The 16,106-nt window shown below is 39.6% G+C and overlaps 1 protein-coding gene and 1 long non-coding RNA gene across 4 annotated transcripts in view; both read right to left on the bottom strand.

Moving 5' to 3' along the window:
• LOC117466535 (partitioning defective 3 homolog B-like) overlaps window positions 1-16,106 on the bottom strand; it is a 291,025-nt gene that overhangs the window by 271,040 nt on the left and 3,879 nt on the right. The gene's annotated exons all lie outside the window — the stretch shown is intronic.
• Window positions 3,354-4,646, bottom strand: LOC139435964 (uncharacterized). The gene is made up of 2 exons (XR_011645174.1): window positions 4,173-4,646; window positions 3,354-3,927 (listed from the first exon to the last, which is right to left on the bottom strand). It is a non-coding gene; the product is annotated as an uncharacterized lncRNA (long non-coding RNA).

A 16,106-nucleotide genomic window follows, 5' to 3' on the forward strand; every position in this document is an offset into this window, starting at 1 on the left:
TGATCTTGGGTTTTATATACATTTGTGACTTTTAATATAATTTAGGTTGAGGCTTTGAATGAGCCCAACGAGTTTTCTGTCTCTTCATGCACTGTTTGTCATCTCTTATTTTTGTGTATTATTAAATTGTGCAAAACCCTTAATCATTAAACTATTTTCAACAAGCATACCAAATGCCATTAATCTTGTTTTTTTACATTAGTACATGTCACTTGTTAGACGCTTTTATCCAAAGCGTGAAATGTCTTTCTCAGAGACACAACGACATGCTGACTGCAGTGGGGTTTGAACCTGTGCTCCAGTGTCTGCCCGTCTTAGTTTTGATTTGAGTTTCTGTCTCACTTATTAAGATCAGGATGGACAAAGATGGGGGAAAAACAAGCTTCTCTCCCATTTTCAACATTGACTTCACCAGCGCTCCAGAGAAGTGAAATATTTTTGCATTTCTTATTTTTTTCTTGAGTTGGCCACATGTGACGGCAAGCAATCTCTCTTTATTGGAATTCAAAATAGACGCTGGCACTCAGAAAAAGACGCTAGGTGGCCCTTAAAGGAGTTTTGGAAATGTAACTTGACTGTTTGTTAAGGCTAGGCACCAAGGATGCTCCGATCGCCAATTTTGGGGCTGACCGCCAATCGCCGGAATCAGTATCGGCCGAGACCGATCGCCGATCCGATCGAGTGGGCGGGGGCTATGGGGATCTTCCATTTAAAGTGATGTTTAAAACTCAGTTAATGGGGCTCTGGGGCTCATTCACTGTCGCTTCCACAAACAACAACCAACATAATGATTACATTCAAATGAAGTACATCATTCAAGTTTATATTAACTTTGGATAATAACACGGGAGAAATGAGCGGAAGCGCTCTCTTTTCCTCTCTCCTGACAGCCTGTCAGTATCTCATGCAGCTCACTGATCCAGTAATGAGTGACCCGACAGTGAATAATACATATATGTATAACTAGTGCTGCGTACCGGTACGCCGAACCGGTACTGGACTTGTAAAAAGTTTCGGTTCAAGTCCGGTTAAAACCGGAACGTCGGGAACCGGTACTTGGACTCGCAAAAAAACTAGCACTTACGTATATTCTGGTGTCTGTGGTTATTTAAACATTCCCTGATAAACGTTATTCAGCGTCAATAAATGAGTGCTAATCCCAGTGTGCTCAGTGTACAACATCACATGTCATTTCACCTTCAATTCACGGTTTGAAAACGTAGCATTTCGCCACATGCTAATGCTAACCGGAAGTGAAGAATTTTCAGAATAAAAGTATTAAGTTAATAGTGTGAACTTCCGGTTTCTTCAGAATAAAACTAATTTAAATTAAATAGTGTATTTAATTCAAAATTACACCATATCAACATTGATTTTAATTTCTAACAGTATGTATGTGCATCACTATGTATAGTATGTACTGTATAATGTACACATGTAGAGTTGTAGAAAAGACATGGTGTACAGACAGTACAGTACACTCTGACTGTACAGTCACTACAGTGTATGTATAGTAGGCGTGTAACAGTGTAATGCATATAGTCTACACTACACTCTACCTTTCAGCAATGTTTTAGGGATTTAGGCTCAGTCAGCTCAGGGACTGTTTGGTTACTTTAGTTTGGTAAATGAAATAAATGTTTGAACGTTGTAGTAGTTCACTGCAGTTGCTGTCATAAGTCATTTGTAGACTAAGAAAAAAAGTGTTTTTTTTACATTTGTACTTTGTAGAGAAATGTAAACACAAGCTGGAAGGGAGCACAATAAACCTCACAAGTTTGAATTTGAGTTGATTATGAGTTAATTTTCAATTGATAATTAGCTCACAATAAGTTCACTTTAGTCACACAACTTGACACAAGCCATGGGTTCAGGTCCGGACTTATAAGTCCGGACCCGAAACTGAACCTCTGGACTTGAGTCCGGACCTGAACCTGAATGTGAGTCCAGGTACGCAGCACTATGTATAACTAGTTTAGCTTGTTCCAGAGGTAGATAAAATAGCTAAGTGTGTTAGGTCTAACTCTTATTGTGTGTTTTGTACTCCAGTGATATGTTCCTCCTTTTTATGAGTTACATGACAAAATGTTTGACCTTAAAAAGGCCCGGACACACCAGGCCGATTATCGGCGTCGGTGGGCGTCAGGCCAACAATGAGCGTCGACACGCCCTACTCAGATTGGTGTGTCCCGTCCGTCGGGTCTTTTCAACCGGGCCGACGTAGGGGTGGGCGATATTGAAAAATATGTTATCACGATATTTTCAGGCAGTATCACGATAGACGATATATATCACGATATTTTTTCATGTCGGTTATTATGGTTATTTTTCAAGTTACTTAACAGTACAAGCACCTACAAGGTAACAGAAACTAAAACAAAAAGGAGTAACAGACCAAAATAGCATTTCAAGCTGGTTTTATTTCAGAAATGAAACCCTGAATGAACAAGTGAGCAGTGAACATCAATAAACATGAAAAGGAGGGTAAAACATAACTAAGTAAAACATAAAACATCAATGAGGAAAAGTCAGTGCCAAACAATTAAAATGTAAACTTTAGAGTAGACTTGAAGTGTAATAAAAGACTTTAGCATAACTGAAGGGAAAAACATAAAACGCCACAGCGTCAGTTATGTCTTTCCACCGTTTGCTTTGCTAGTCTTTTCATAAGGAGCCCCTTTATGAAATGCCTGCCCTATGGTTGCTCGCTGCAAAGAAAGGGGGCGGGGACTTTGGGAGCTTGTCAAACAACTCGGACTGAACGAAAGCAGAGGTGCGCTGACATTGTGAAATCGATCGGGCTTGATATATGGTGAAATTAAAATCAGTAGGTGAGGCTGGGGGAGCGGGAGGGGAAGAGGCTCTCCGTCCGCTGTCATAGCCCCCTGCGCCGCGCACGGAGAGCCTCTTCCCCTCCCGCTATTTTTTTTTTTTTTTTAGGACGATATCTCTGAAAAAGCATATCGTGGAGACCTAATATCGTCACGACGATATATATCGTCATATCGCCCACCCCTAGGCCGACGGCCAAAAAGCCGTCGGCCTAGGGGTGGGCGATATGACGATATATATCGTCATATCGTCAAAGCTAGCGAATCAGTGCATGAGAAGCTAAACGGAAGTGAGAGACCCAAACAATCTATTAAGTAGGGGTGCACCGAATGGGAAATTCTTGGCCGAAACCGATACCGAAAATAGGAAACAGTTGGCCGAAAACCGAATGCCGAAAGGCCGAAAATGATTAATAGAAATATATATATATAATGTATACATTTTTTACCAATGTTGTTCAGCTACCTGATTATGGAAATAGACATGATTATGGCAAAACATAACTTAAATAATAATCACTATTATGGGTCCATAAAACATTTATTCAGCACTTTTGAACATTTGTACATTTATTTTCTCTGTAGGATAATAACTACAACAAAGTGCATTCAGAACAAAGCCAAGGGGCTTTAAAACAGCATAAACATCTAGGCCAGTAGGCCTACAACAAAATAGTGTCAACAACAACAACAAATGCACCTATAAGTGCATGCATACAAATGTGCAAACTGGATAAATCCACATGAATGTAACTATAGTATTTACAAATGAAAGCTTATGATAAGCCTATGATAAGCCAGCCTTGTCTACTTATTAAGGAAACGTGGGAGGTTCTTTTTAATGAACAGTAGCTTCTCTGCTTTATCAGCCATGAGTCTGTTCCTCTTCTCATCAAGCACATGAGAGGCAGCGCTGAACAGTCTCTCGCTGTCAGTGCTTGTGCATGGAGCACTCAAATACTTGCGTGCCACCTTGGCCAGGTCAGGAAAGCGGTCTTGTTTGTTTCTCCAGTATCCAAGAGGGTTCTCGCTTCTGGGGATGGGTACTTCTGAGAGATAATCATCTAACTGTTGAGCGGTTGAGCTTGTCACCAGCCTGGCATTTGAGAGGTTTGAGAGAATAAGATTGTATTTAAAATAGGGACAGTGCATAATGAACATTTAGTCAAATGTATATTTACGCATGCCAGATCACTTGGCAGACAAATAAAATCATCTGACATGTCAAAAGAAATTACAACATTAAGAGCATATTACATAGCAGCACATACAGTACTAATAAATATCACATTCAGTAGCACATAGTACAGTAAGTAACCAAGTCAGAACAGAGTAGCCTACCTATTTGGGGTAGTATTCTCTTCCATGATCTCGTTGAACATATCAGACAACGAGGGTGGTTGCCCCCTCTCCTCCTCCTCCTCTGCTGTAGACAGACGAGCCCTTTTTTCTGTGGTCTGCGTCACGTCTCCTGTGCTGTGCGCAGCAGCCTCCTCCTCCTCTCGTGGGTTCTCCTTATCCAACACAGCCTGGATCATGTCTCGTGCGCTTTGCTTTTTCCCCGCATCAAAATAATTGTCTTTATATCGCGGGTCAAGTACAGTCGCGATACAGTACAGGGGATCAGAGTAGATATCAGCAAAACGTGTGTTGACAGACTCCAAGAGTGTACTATTCATAGTTTTTACTCCACGGTCCGTTTCAACCTCTTTCCTTAGAAGACGCTTTAGAGCCGCATTTAAAGGGATGACGTCTGCCACCGATGCGTCAGATGAGCTAATCTCTCTAGTTAGCTGTTCGAATGGGGCAAGAATGGAGAGAATGTTCTCCATTAAGATCCACTGGTTTGGAGTGAATGATGCGGGGAGATCATGATCTGCGCTGTATGTAGCCAACCAAGGTTCGCTTTTGAGCAAAGAGGCTTTCCAGCATATAATATGTACTGTTCCACCGTGTACTCACATCTTGTTGGAACCGTTTTGTTGTTACTCCAAGCTCATCTTGTATTGACTCAATGCGAGAATAGGCCAGTTGAGAGTGTTTGAAGTGACCAACAATCTTTCTGCTTATGGCCAACAGATCTTTTACGCTGCGTTGAGCCAACACTCCCTCGTTCACAGCTAATTGCAGAGTGTGGGCCATGCAGCGTATTCCACTCAGATTGCATTCTTCTATAGCTTTAGTTATATTTCGTGCGTTATCAGTGACTATTGCGTGCACTTTAGGTCGGTCGATATGCCATGTGTCGAACATATTGGCGAATGTCAACGAGATGGACTGTGCTGTATGAGACCCCCTAAACTCTTGCGAATGCAGCAGAATCTTTTGCAGTTTAAAATCCTTGTCGATCCATTGTGCAGTTAGACTGAGCATACTGGTGATGCTTACGTCTGAGCTCCATATGTCTGTCGTGAAGCTGATGGCTGTAATATCTGTAGCCAAGAGCTCATGGATGTGATTAGCAACGACATTGTACAGTTCAAGTAAGCACACGTCTGCTAAGTGTCGTCTGCTAGGCAAGGAATAACGTGGCTCAATATGCTCAATAAGCCTACGAAATCCAACGTCCTGTACGACAGAAAACGGTTGATCGTCCATGGCGATGCATTCCATTAACTTCCGAGTAATGCCCTTTGCCTTAGGACCATCACTGGGAAACTTTTTAATCTTTTCAAAAAGGTCCGCCACAGAAGGAGTCGGGGTGCTGGGAAGGACTTTTTTTTTCTGTGCGCTGGTGATTTCATCATACTCCGTATATTGGTCCGGGTGTTTAGATTTCAGGTGATGGAGTAATCCCGAAGTGCTGAAAGTCTTTGAAGTTACACCCCCTCGAGAAATGTCAGCTGAACACGTTTTGCAAATCGCAATCCGCGACTCTTTATCTGATATTGTGAAGTATCTCCAAGCGGCAGACATGTTGACTGTGAGCCAGCCGTGAGCGTGGTCCCTGCCTCGCCGCGTCGCCGCGTCTTTATTACGTCATCACAACAACACGTTAGGTTGCCTGTTCTGACATTCGGTGATATTTTTTCGGTGCTAAAACCCTTTCGGCCGAAAGCCGAAAGGGCCTTTTTAACCATTTTCGGCCGATAATTTTCGGTGCATCCCTACTATTAAGAAGGCAAATCTGAGGTTTCATTTAACTCCAGCTCTCGACACAGGTTCGGGAAAGCCCCATGAGCTTCTCGTTGTAGAGTGAAAATGGAACGCACACGCTATTTGTTGTTTGTTTATATCACACAGTCTGTTCTTCTTCTCTCGGTTATCACGCAGTCTGTCTTCCGGTTGTTGCCTCTTTTGAATGACGAATACACACTACCGCCGCCTGCTGGTAAGGAGAGTTATTGCCACTCACGCTTGCGCAGTTCGTACGTGCTTCTTGGCTGTCGGCTGAAGTCTTTGCGGTGTGTTCCAGTGCGACACATGGCCAAAACGCAGAGACGCGAGGCGACGCAACAGTCGGGGTCCGTCTGTGTCCGTTATTTGTTGTCAGATTGGTGTGTCCGGGCCTTAAGTCTACATGTTGCTCTTTGGCACCTGGTAACATGGGTAACATAGAAGTACAACAGGCATGGTTGTGATTGTTCATTAAGGAAAGCTGTTTATCCCAAGTTATAGCCCGGAATCATTTTTTTATTATTACGTCACATATTAACAGACGTTTAAACAGCTTTTAATGTGTTGCACAAGACTCAGACAATGTGGCTGTTTATCCTGTTAAATTGCATCTCTTCCTCCCTCCCTCTCTAGCTGGAATTCATTGTATGACTCCATTGTAACACTGACTTGGCAGACACAAGCCAGATGTATTTCGGGAGAAGGAGAGATTTTCAAAAATGGTGTTTCATTGTTTTATTTTCCTCATTTGCAGTGTTTATCTTCCTTAAGCACTATCAATCAGGGTTTTGGGGCATATTAACTCTGGGACAACACATGTGAATGTTTTTTATGATTTCTATGGGAAAATTCAGTGCCAAAGTGTCATGTAAATTATGTTGTATCTTTTTCTGCCTACAGCTTTGTACATAACATCTCATATACGTTTGTTTTTATTACTGGTTGGGCTTCAGAATGAGTCCCAATAGTGTTAGATTTTGTCTATGATGGTTTAATGGCAAGTCCTCGAAGCATCATTAGCACCCAAATTGACTCACTTCACGAAGAACTTTGCTAACTATGCCTCGACAAGAGCGTCCTTAATAAATAACAAGACCAAAGAGAAGAATACAAAAAGTAGCATTTCCATTGGCTTGCTTCCTGGCAGATATTTCTTCCCAGGTAGTATTCTATTTAGTGAACTCACAAGCAAAATAAATGTATTTAATGTCAACAAAGCCCAGTCTAGTCATTACATCCACATCAAAGGACTGAGGTGCCCTGCAGGCGCGCAGTGCTTTTCTCACAGCAGACGATATATTACGCTTTTCATTTCAGTTAATATTGCACCTTAGAGGTACATGGACCCCAAATCAGCACTTCATCAAATCACAACAAACCAACACTGTAAACATGGAGCTTTCAGGGACCGTGGGGATCAAGGGCCTCTGGGCAGTTTGCCTGCTTGTGGTGGTTAGGAAACTAGCACTAGTTGAAGATAATGCTTTCGTTTTGATGTAGTAAATCTCCAACTTGTTTTACTTATTTCTCTTTGCAATGCTTTTGTGTCAGTGCTATTGATTGACATAATTGAATTGTTTATAACTAATAACTAGGGATGGGTATCGTTAAGGTTTTAACGGTACTACTACTTTTATCGATACCGCTTATCGGTCCGGTCTTTTAACGGTACTCTTATCGGTTCTTTTGGAGAAAAAAATAAGGTAAACTAACTAAACGAATTGTGAACAAAACTAACATTGCTTTTTATTTAAATTAAATACATAATATTTCACAACAAAAGAAACAACAACGTTTTAACAATTCATATTAAATAATGTGATGACAGAACTGTAAACAGAATAGCTGAAACTTTAACATAATAAATAACTCAGTTACCTCTAATCATTAACCCATGTTTGTATAATGTAGTTAACTCCGTGTGTTGCTGCTAGACGTGGAAACGTTACTCGTGGATAGGGCTACAGAGCTACTAGAAAGACAGTCGAACCCGGTGCATTCCTCCGTCTGGATGTGGTGCACTTTTGCTAAATGTTTAGATAAATTGCTCGTGTTACCGCCCTGACATGCTAAACTATTATTGCACTTTAGGCAACGAGCATCGAGACGGGTAAAGTTTAACCACACCTCGGAGGGCGTTCTCTCCGTCATCTCCTCTGTGTGTGTGTTGCTGCATGTAGCAGCTGCATGTGTGTACACTGCATGTTTGTAAACTGCCCCGCCCCCTCCCAAGCAGGTAGGGGAGAGATCGAAAATACTAAAAATAAATCATAGAAGCATTTTGCAGTCTTTTTGCATATTAGAAACAGAGTTGGCGATACTAAAACTGCACTATAATGTTTGTGTAGCAATAATACATAGCCTATGACATATTTCTTACATGTCTCCAGTACCGATAAAAAGACCGCTAACGTCGGAGCTTAACGGTACCACGGTCTTTAATAATTCAGCCCCGGGGCCCGTTTAATACCGGGGCTCGGTACCCATCGCTACTAATAACTGTTTTAGCAAAAAAACGAAATAGATTGCTAGTCATGTGATGTCATACAATCACAAATGAGAAGTCACTTCCTTCTCTCAATTTCAGGTCAATATAGGCCATTTTTAGCAATAATACTAACTACATTTAAGTGAAGAAATGGTGTCAAAATAATATGGTGTATTTTATATATCTATATCTTCAGACATCAATAAGGAAGGCTTTTAGCATTAAAAACAAATCATTTTCAGATGTTTGTTAAGATTATTTATATTAAATGTAAATACAATGTTAGTTGTAAACCACAATGTAAACCACAATTAGATATTGAGCAGTTGGTCTGAATTGATAAGCGTTTTCTTTATTTCTCTTTGTGTTATCATGATATGCCTGTGACTTGCTATAAGTATTTACAATTTAAAAATCCTAAAACCATGGTCATAATTTATTAACCAATTAATTCATTAATTATGATTAGAATTTGAATGATCTTTTGAACACCTATCCATTCATTTAATTTGTTAGCGGCAGATACAACCTACAGGGTGCCTAATTTGGTTTATTAAAAAAAATCAAACTACTGCTGAAGTAAGTCAAGAGAAGAAATATGTTTTATGTTTTATAAATACAACGTTTTGGCAAACGTACATTCAACAGCCTCCTTTTTCCTGAGACCTTCTGTTGTTTTTAGGTCAACACTCCCCTTTAATCTTTTACTAAAGGAAGCAAGTCATACAGCCAAGATGACAGGAGATGGGGAGGTAGAGAGACAAGAGCACAGTGATCTAATCTGATATTCAGGTGTCCCTGAGCAAGGCACCGTTCCCTACACTGCTCCCCGGGCGCTGTTCAAAATGGCTGCCCACTGCTCCTAACACTAGGATGGGTCAAATGCAGAGAAACAATTTCCCCACGGGGATTAATAAAGTATATCAAAAAAAAAAAAAAAAAAATTCAGGGAGAGTGCACCGATAATGTCTCACATTTATTCTGTGAACTGCAGAAACCCTGTGCCTTCAAGTGTGGCAGCTTAAAAAACGAGAGGGACACTTAGCTACTGTAAGACTCGAGATAAGAGATGTAAACACGCTGATAATATCTGTAAATCAGAGGGATTAGCACTTAATACACTGCTTTTCCTGATACTAGTACAGATCATCTTGGGCAATTTTAGGGAATGTTACTCTCTGGACGTGATCAAGGACTGATTATTGGGTTGTACATTCCCACCAGAGTTAATATATTATTCAGTGTTGTCAGGTGTGTGTGCGCTTAACCCCCACCTTTCCCCCTTGTTCTTTATCTGTGAACAGTAAGCCTTTCTAGTCCGTTAGTTGACACAAGAGTTTGGTATGCATACTGCTGTCAAAACTGGAGGCAGTGAGGAGAAGTGGAATTAGAAACACTGCAAAACGGGTAACTTTAGTCGAATTCTTGAGCCTTTCCTCACAAAATGTGAAAAGCATCTGTATGGAGCTAAATCTGGGCCAATTTTTTTTTTTTTTATACAATATATATTTTAAAAACAGAAAGTGAAACTGAATGTTTAAGTTATGATCTTGAACTCTCAAAAAATACAATATTGTATTAAACTAGAAATATGTTCTTTTAGGGTTAAATAATTATTTGGATTCAGTTCTGTAATTCTTTTTAAAATATATATTTATTGTTTAATATTCAATTGATGCCTTATTTTATTCCAGGTGTAGATTTTATATTTTCTGCAGAGATTTTCAACAGAAAAAACAAAAAAATAAGGCCTCAAATATCAAAAATATATAGATATTAAATAGAAACACAGAAATTAATTTAAATAAAATTAAAACGTAAAAAAAAACCTTTCAAACTATAGTTTTTATTTTGAATATATTAAGAAAGAAAGAAATTAGTTTAAATGCTTTTTTCAAATGATCAAAACCAATTTAGCTCTAATGGGTCGGGACTAGGGCTGTGCAATTTAATCAATCTTGCGATATATATCGATATTTAATTTTCCGAGAAAGTATCGATATTTCAGCCGCAGGTATCGATACATTAAGTCTGATAACTGTGTTCGTTATACTCGCGTCCAGGAGAGAAGCTTTAAAAATGAGACTAATTGAGTCTCTGAGAATGTTCAAATGTATACTTTAATTAATAAAAAGCGCGGTAATGTTACAAGCCGAAGATGAGCGAAGGGAAGAGAGCGAGCTTCACCTTTCCAGCTGTTAAATATCCTCTGCTGAATCCTCCCTGTGGGCCGGTTGGCGCTGCTGGGGGCCGGCCCTCCACGTCTCCAATGCTCGTTGTTGCGCATTACAGAGGATTCAGACATTGCACATTAAATATATAACTAAACACGCCTTTTCTCCTCCTTATCTCTTTCATGACTTTTCATTTAATACATTTTAAACGCTGTAATCAATACTCCAAAAATACCTCACGGCTGGTATCATTTCCGGTACTTATGTTGTCTCATGCTACCCACGTCTGTAAACAAACGTATTCAAATAAACTGTACCTTCATTTAATATTCAGCAATAATAATATCTCGACGTCTATAGTTGTAGTTTTGAAATCAGTAGGTTTCGGTGTGCAACACTCCGTGTCATATCGCTACTAAATTCACCTCTATAGGAAATTGTATATTAGCCACATGCTAAATGCTAACCGGAGATGAAGGATTTTCAGAATAAAAGCTCAACAACTGGTTGTGCACAACAACTTCTGGTTTTTCAGTATAAAACAGCATTTAAACTGACGGTATGTTTATGGTACTTTATGCCATCAAAACATTGATTTTAATTTCTAACAAGTCCCATTCAAATCCCCCGTGTTCCGCCACCTGCTGCACCTTTTCATTCTCCATTGTCCATTGTGATACTGCACTTTACAGCTACAGTTTGCACTGTTTCAATAAATGAAACTAATTTTCTCACCACATCTTTTGATTCATTTTGTCCAGCATTTGCAAGCTGGAGACTCTCTGTCAGAGCCATATATTGTATAATGGATGCTTTCAGTTTTCAGTTGAATTAATTCAATCCAAGTCAATGGAACACTCACAAGATGTCACCAAAATCACACTGTCCCTTTAAAATCTTTCAGAAAATGATATAAGTGTATCGAATTATATCGAATCGTATCGAATCGTATCGTTGGCTGAATATCGTGATATATATCGTATCGTTGGCTGAATATCGTGTATCGTATCGTATCGTGAGATTAGTGTATCGCCACAGCCCTAGTCGGGACATTACTTCAAATGTAATGGAAATGAAAATAAATGTCCTATAATAAGATCCAGAACGGAAAAACTGAGGGGTCTGAAATTGTTGAAAAATGGTCAAGCATGGCAGTTTTTTGAGTATTTTGAAGTATTATAGCTAAAATATTATTTAGTAGAGGCAGTGAGTTCTGATGTAGCACCTACCTCGGCAGAAAAAAACACTTTCTGACTTAAATTGTCGCTCAACCCATCTTTTGACTCCTCGTGTAAACAAAGCTTGTCTTCTGTAAAAAGCAAAGCAAGGGAATTGCTGGTGGAAATGCCATGGTAACCATTAGTAACCATGTTAACATTTCAGCATTCCACATTAAAGCTGTGCACAAGGAGTTTCTCTCATCAAACGTAGACTACGGTAGGTTTATCATGAGATTTCTTTAGCATCTTAACTCCCTATCAGAATTCAGAAATGTGAACTTTACATTTCTGTCTGTTGAACAGCCATCTTTTAATCCTTAATATTGCATGTAAAATCAACCAACCAGGATAATCTGCATTTATTCATTCTATGTATTAATGATCTATCAATTGCAAGCTTGACAGGCTAATTTGGAAAAGCATGTGTGTGTCTTTACACACTACCTCATTTGGAGAAGAAAACTGAATAGATTAGAGTAGAGATGTCATGTTGGATGAACACATTCCTGCAGTTTGTCTGAGACAGTGGCACGCGTCTCCTCCCTGCCCCTTCCTCTCTCTCAGATATAATTGCCTGAGCTCTGGCATCGGTCCAGGATGTTTTGCGATTTTATCAGCTTGTTTTTGCCACGCCTCATCAGCATTCCTGCCCTGGCTAATGAAACTACAGCACACACCCACATAGGCAGGAACACTTTCATATACATCCATCTTACAGTCTATAGACGCAAGAAGCAAACACATGCGTACAATCATACGTTAAAAGATTGAGCAAATTGTGTCAAATATAAATACAATCTAATAATATACATGTATTGCAATTAGATTTAACAAAGGTTACTCATGTTGATGTGATCCAGTTTGATGTTTTAAAGAATACAGCTGGATTGAACCTGAGACAACATAAATCCAAAAGCATGCTGCACGCTTTTGTTTGGCCCAAGGTAATTAGGAAGTCTGTCAACAAGCTAATAACTTCCTGACAACTCCCCCTGAAAAACCACCTCTGCTCCCCTCCCTCCCTCCCTGTTCCCCGGCCACACTTCCTCTTCGCCCTGCTGTGCCAGCTATCTTCCTTTTTACATTCATCATCTCGGATTTCTTCAACGGTTTATTAATTTCCTCTCTACTAAGACCTTGTGTTTTATCTTTTCATGTTCTTTCTTCTTTAAAATAATTCTTGATTCTCTCTTCTAGACCATCAACGTGTATGTTAGAACCAATTCCAACTAAGCCAGAGGTGCCCAGTACGTCGGGCAATGCTGGTAGATTGCGAGTCATTCATAAAAATAAAAAATCCAGCTCCGTTAAAATAGACAAGACAGGTTTTGATCCCTCCTCCCTTGGCCTCCCTGCCACTTAATTCAGGAGTTTACTTGATTGACAGAAAAAGCGACCTATCGCTTTCCAGTCTGTTAACCCAGAATACAAAGCGATACAAAATCAGTCAAGTGCCGGGAAAACTCAAATTAAATTAAAGAGACAAACAAGAGACAAACAACAAAATGAGTGCAGGACCGAGCAAGAAGCTAAAAACATACCACTTCCACCCAGAATGGGAGAAAGAATATTTTGTTGTGATGTCACATTCAAAGGTTATTTGCCTTATTTGTAAAGCAGTCGCTCTGCCAAAGAAAGGTAACGTGAGGAGAGGCATTATCGAGTGTTCACAAGGCATATGACAGCGACTTCCCTCCGAGTAGCGAGTTGAGAAAGCGAAAGGTCATGTATTATTGCTACACAAACATTATCTCGCAGTCTTAAGTGTCGCCAACTCGTTTCTAATATGCAAAAAGACAAAAAAATTGCAAATATGGTCGGTGTATTTTCGATCTCTCCGATCCAGACTAGATCTCTCTCCTCCGTGTGCGAGGGGGGCGGGGCAGTTTACACACACGCAGCTGCTCCATGCAGCAACACACGGCGGGGATGGCGGAGAGAAGCGCTCCAAGGTGTGGTTAAATGTTACCCGTCTTGAGGTGGACAATGCTCGTTGTCAAGAGTGTTTAGCATGTGAGGGCGGTAACACGAGCAATTTGTCTAAACATTTAGCAAAAGTGCACCACATTCAGACGGAGGAATGCACCGGGTTCGACTGTCTTTCTCGTAGCTTTGTAGCCCCATCCACGAGTAACGTTTCCACGTCAGGTGTTATGTATGCTAGCAGCAACACACGGAGTTAACTCAATTATACAAACATGGGTTAATGATTAGAGGTAACTGAGTTACTCTTTATTTTGTTAAAGTTTCAGCTATTCTGTTTACAGTTCTGTCATCAGATTATTTAATATGATTTGTTAAAACATTGTTGTTTCTTTTGATGTGAAATATTATTTAATTTAAATAAAAAGCAATGTTAATGTTGTAAACAATTTGTTAAGTTAATTTAATAATATATGTATTTTTGAATCAAGTATTCATCTTTGTCTTCATTGCTAGTTTCCACATGCCTAAAACAACCTCAAGCTAAATCTAAAAGTTGATGGCTAAATAAGAGCGTTTGAGAAATTGTGCAAGGCATACAGTAACAGTCCGAATAGTCGATTAATTGTTTGTTTGATTAATCGATAGATTAATCGATTATCAAATTAGTCGTTTGTTGCAGCCCTATTGTAGTTATCCCATGTATATATAAAACGTGTTATTCAGCAACCCTTGCAATTTGGGATTTTATTTTTGGTTGGTAGACCTCGGTGAGCTCGTCATTTCAAAAGTAGCTCACCAGCCAAAAAAGTGTGGGCACCCCTGAACTAAGCTGTTGAAGGAAGTGTTTCCATTAATTAGCACTTCTTTATTAAATATTATGAATATGTCTTTATTAGCAGGCTATGTTCCACAATCATTCAAAGTAGCAGTGATAAAACCGCTTCTTAAAAAGCACAACCTCGATCCAGAGGTTTTAGCCAACTATAGACCTATTTCTAATCTTCCGTTCCTCTCAAATATTCTTGAGAAAGCAGTCGCAAAACAGTTGTGTGATTACTTAAAAAATAAAATGATTTATTTGAAGGTTTTCAGTCTGGCTTTAGAACACATCATAGCACAGAGACAGCTCTGGTTAAAGTCACAAATGATATTCTAATAGCCTCAGACAAAGGACTTGTCTCTATTCTTGTTTTGCTCGATCTCAGTGCTGCATTTGATACTATCGACCATGATATCCTATTGCAAAGACTAGAGCACTTAGTTGGCATACAGGGAACTGCTTTAGGCTGGTTTAGGTCCTATCTATCTGAACGTTCTCAGTTTGTACGTGTCAACGATGAATCTTCCACGCAAACCAAAGTTAGCCATGGAGTGCCACAGGGCTTAGTGCTCGGACCTATTTTGTTCACATTATATATGCTTCCGTTAGACAATATTATAAGGAATCATTCTGTAAACTTTCATTGTTATGCGGATGATACTCAACTATATTTATCAATCAAGTCTGATGAAATTAATCATCTAAATAAAATTCAAGACTGCCTCAAGGACTTAAAAACGTGGATGACCTTAAACTTTTTGATGTTAAACACGACCAAAGTTATTGTACTCGGCCCAAAGAATCTACGAAACAAACTATATAAAGATATACTAACTATGGATGGCATTAATTTGGCCTCCAGTGAGACTGTAAGGAATCTTGGTGTTATATTTGATCAGGATTTATCCTTTAACGCCCACATAAAATCAATTTCAAGGACCGCCTACTTCCATCTATGTAACATTGCAAAAATCAGGCATATCTTGCCTCAAAACGATGCAGAGAAACTAGTCCATGCATTTGTTACTTCAAGGCTGGATTATTGTAACTCCTTATAATCAGGGAGTACCAAGAAGTCAGTCAAGTCGCTTCAGCTGATTCAAAATGCTGCAGCTCGTGTACTAACCAGAGTTAGGAAAAGGGACCACATTACTCCTGTTCTGGCTGCCTTACACTGGCTCCCTATATAACACAGGATAGAATTTAAAATTCTTCTTCTCGCCTACAAAGCCCTTAATGGGCAGGCGCCATCTTACCTTAAATAACTCATTATACCCTACTGTCCTACTAGGGCATTGCGTTCCAAGAATGCAGGGTTGTTGGTTGTTCCTAGAGTCTCTAAAAGTGCAATGGGAGCCAGAGTCTTTTCTTATCAAGCTCCACATTTGTGGAATCAGCTTCCAGTTTGTGACATGTTTTACACCGCTGTGGGAACTCCTAACAAAGCAGCCAATAAATAGGACTGCCAGTGTCAGTTAGATACAGTGGATGCGCGCAGGAACACATAAGATTAAAATAATGTTTTGAATA

The sequence above is a fragment of the Pseudochaenichthys georgianus genome, chromosome 21 (genome assembly GCF_902827115.2).
Source record: "Pseudochaenichthys georgianus chromosome 21, fPseGeo1.2, whole genome shotgun sequence".
Lineage (NCBI taxonomy): Eukaryota > Metazoa > Chordata > Actinopteri > Perciformes > Channichthyidae > Pseudochaenichthys > Pseudochaenichthys georgianus.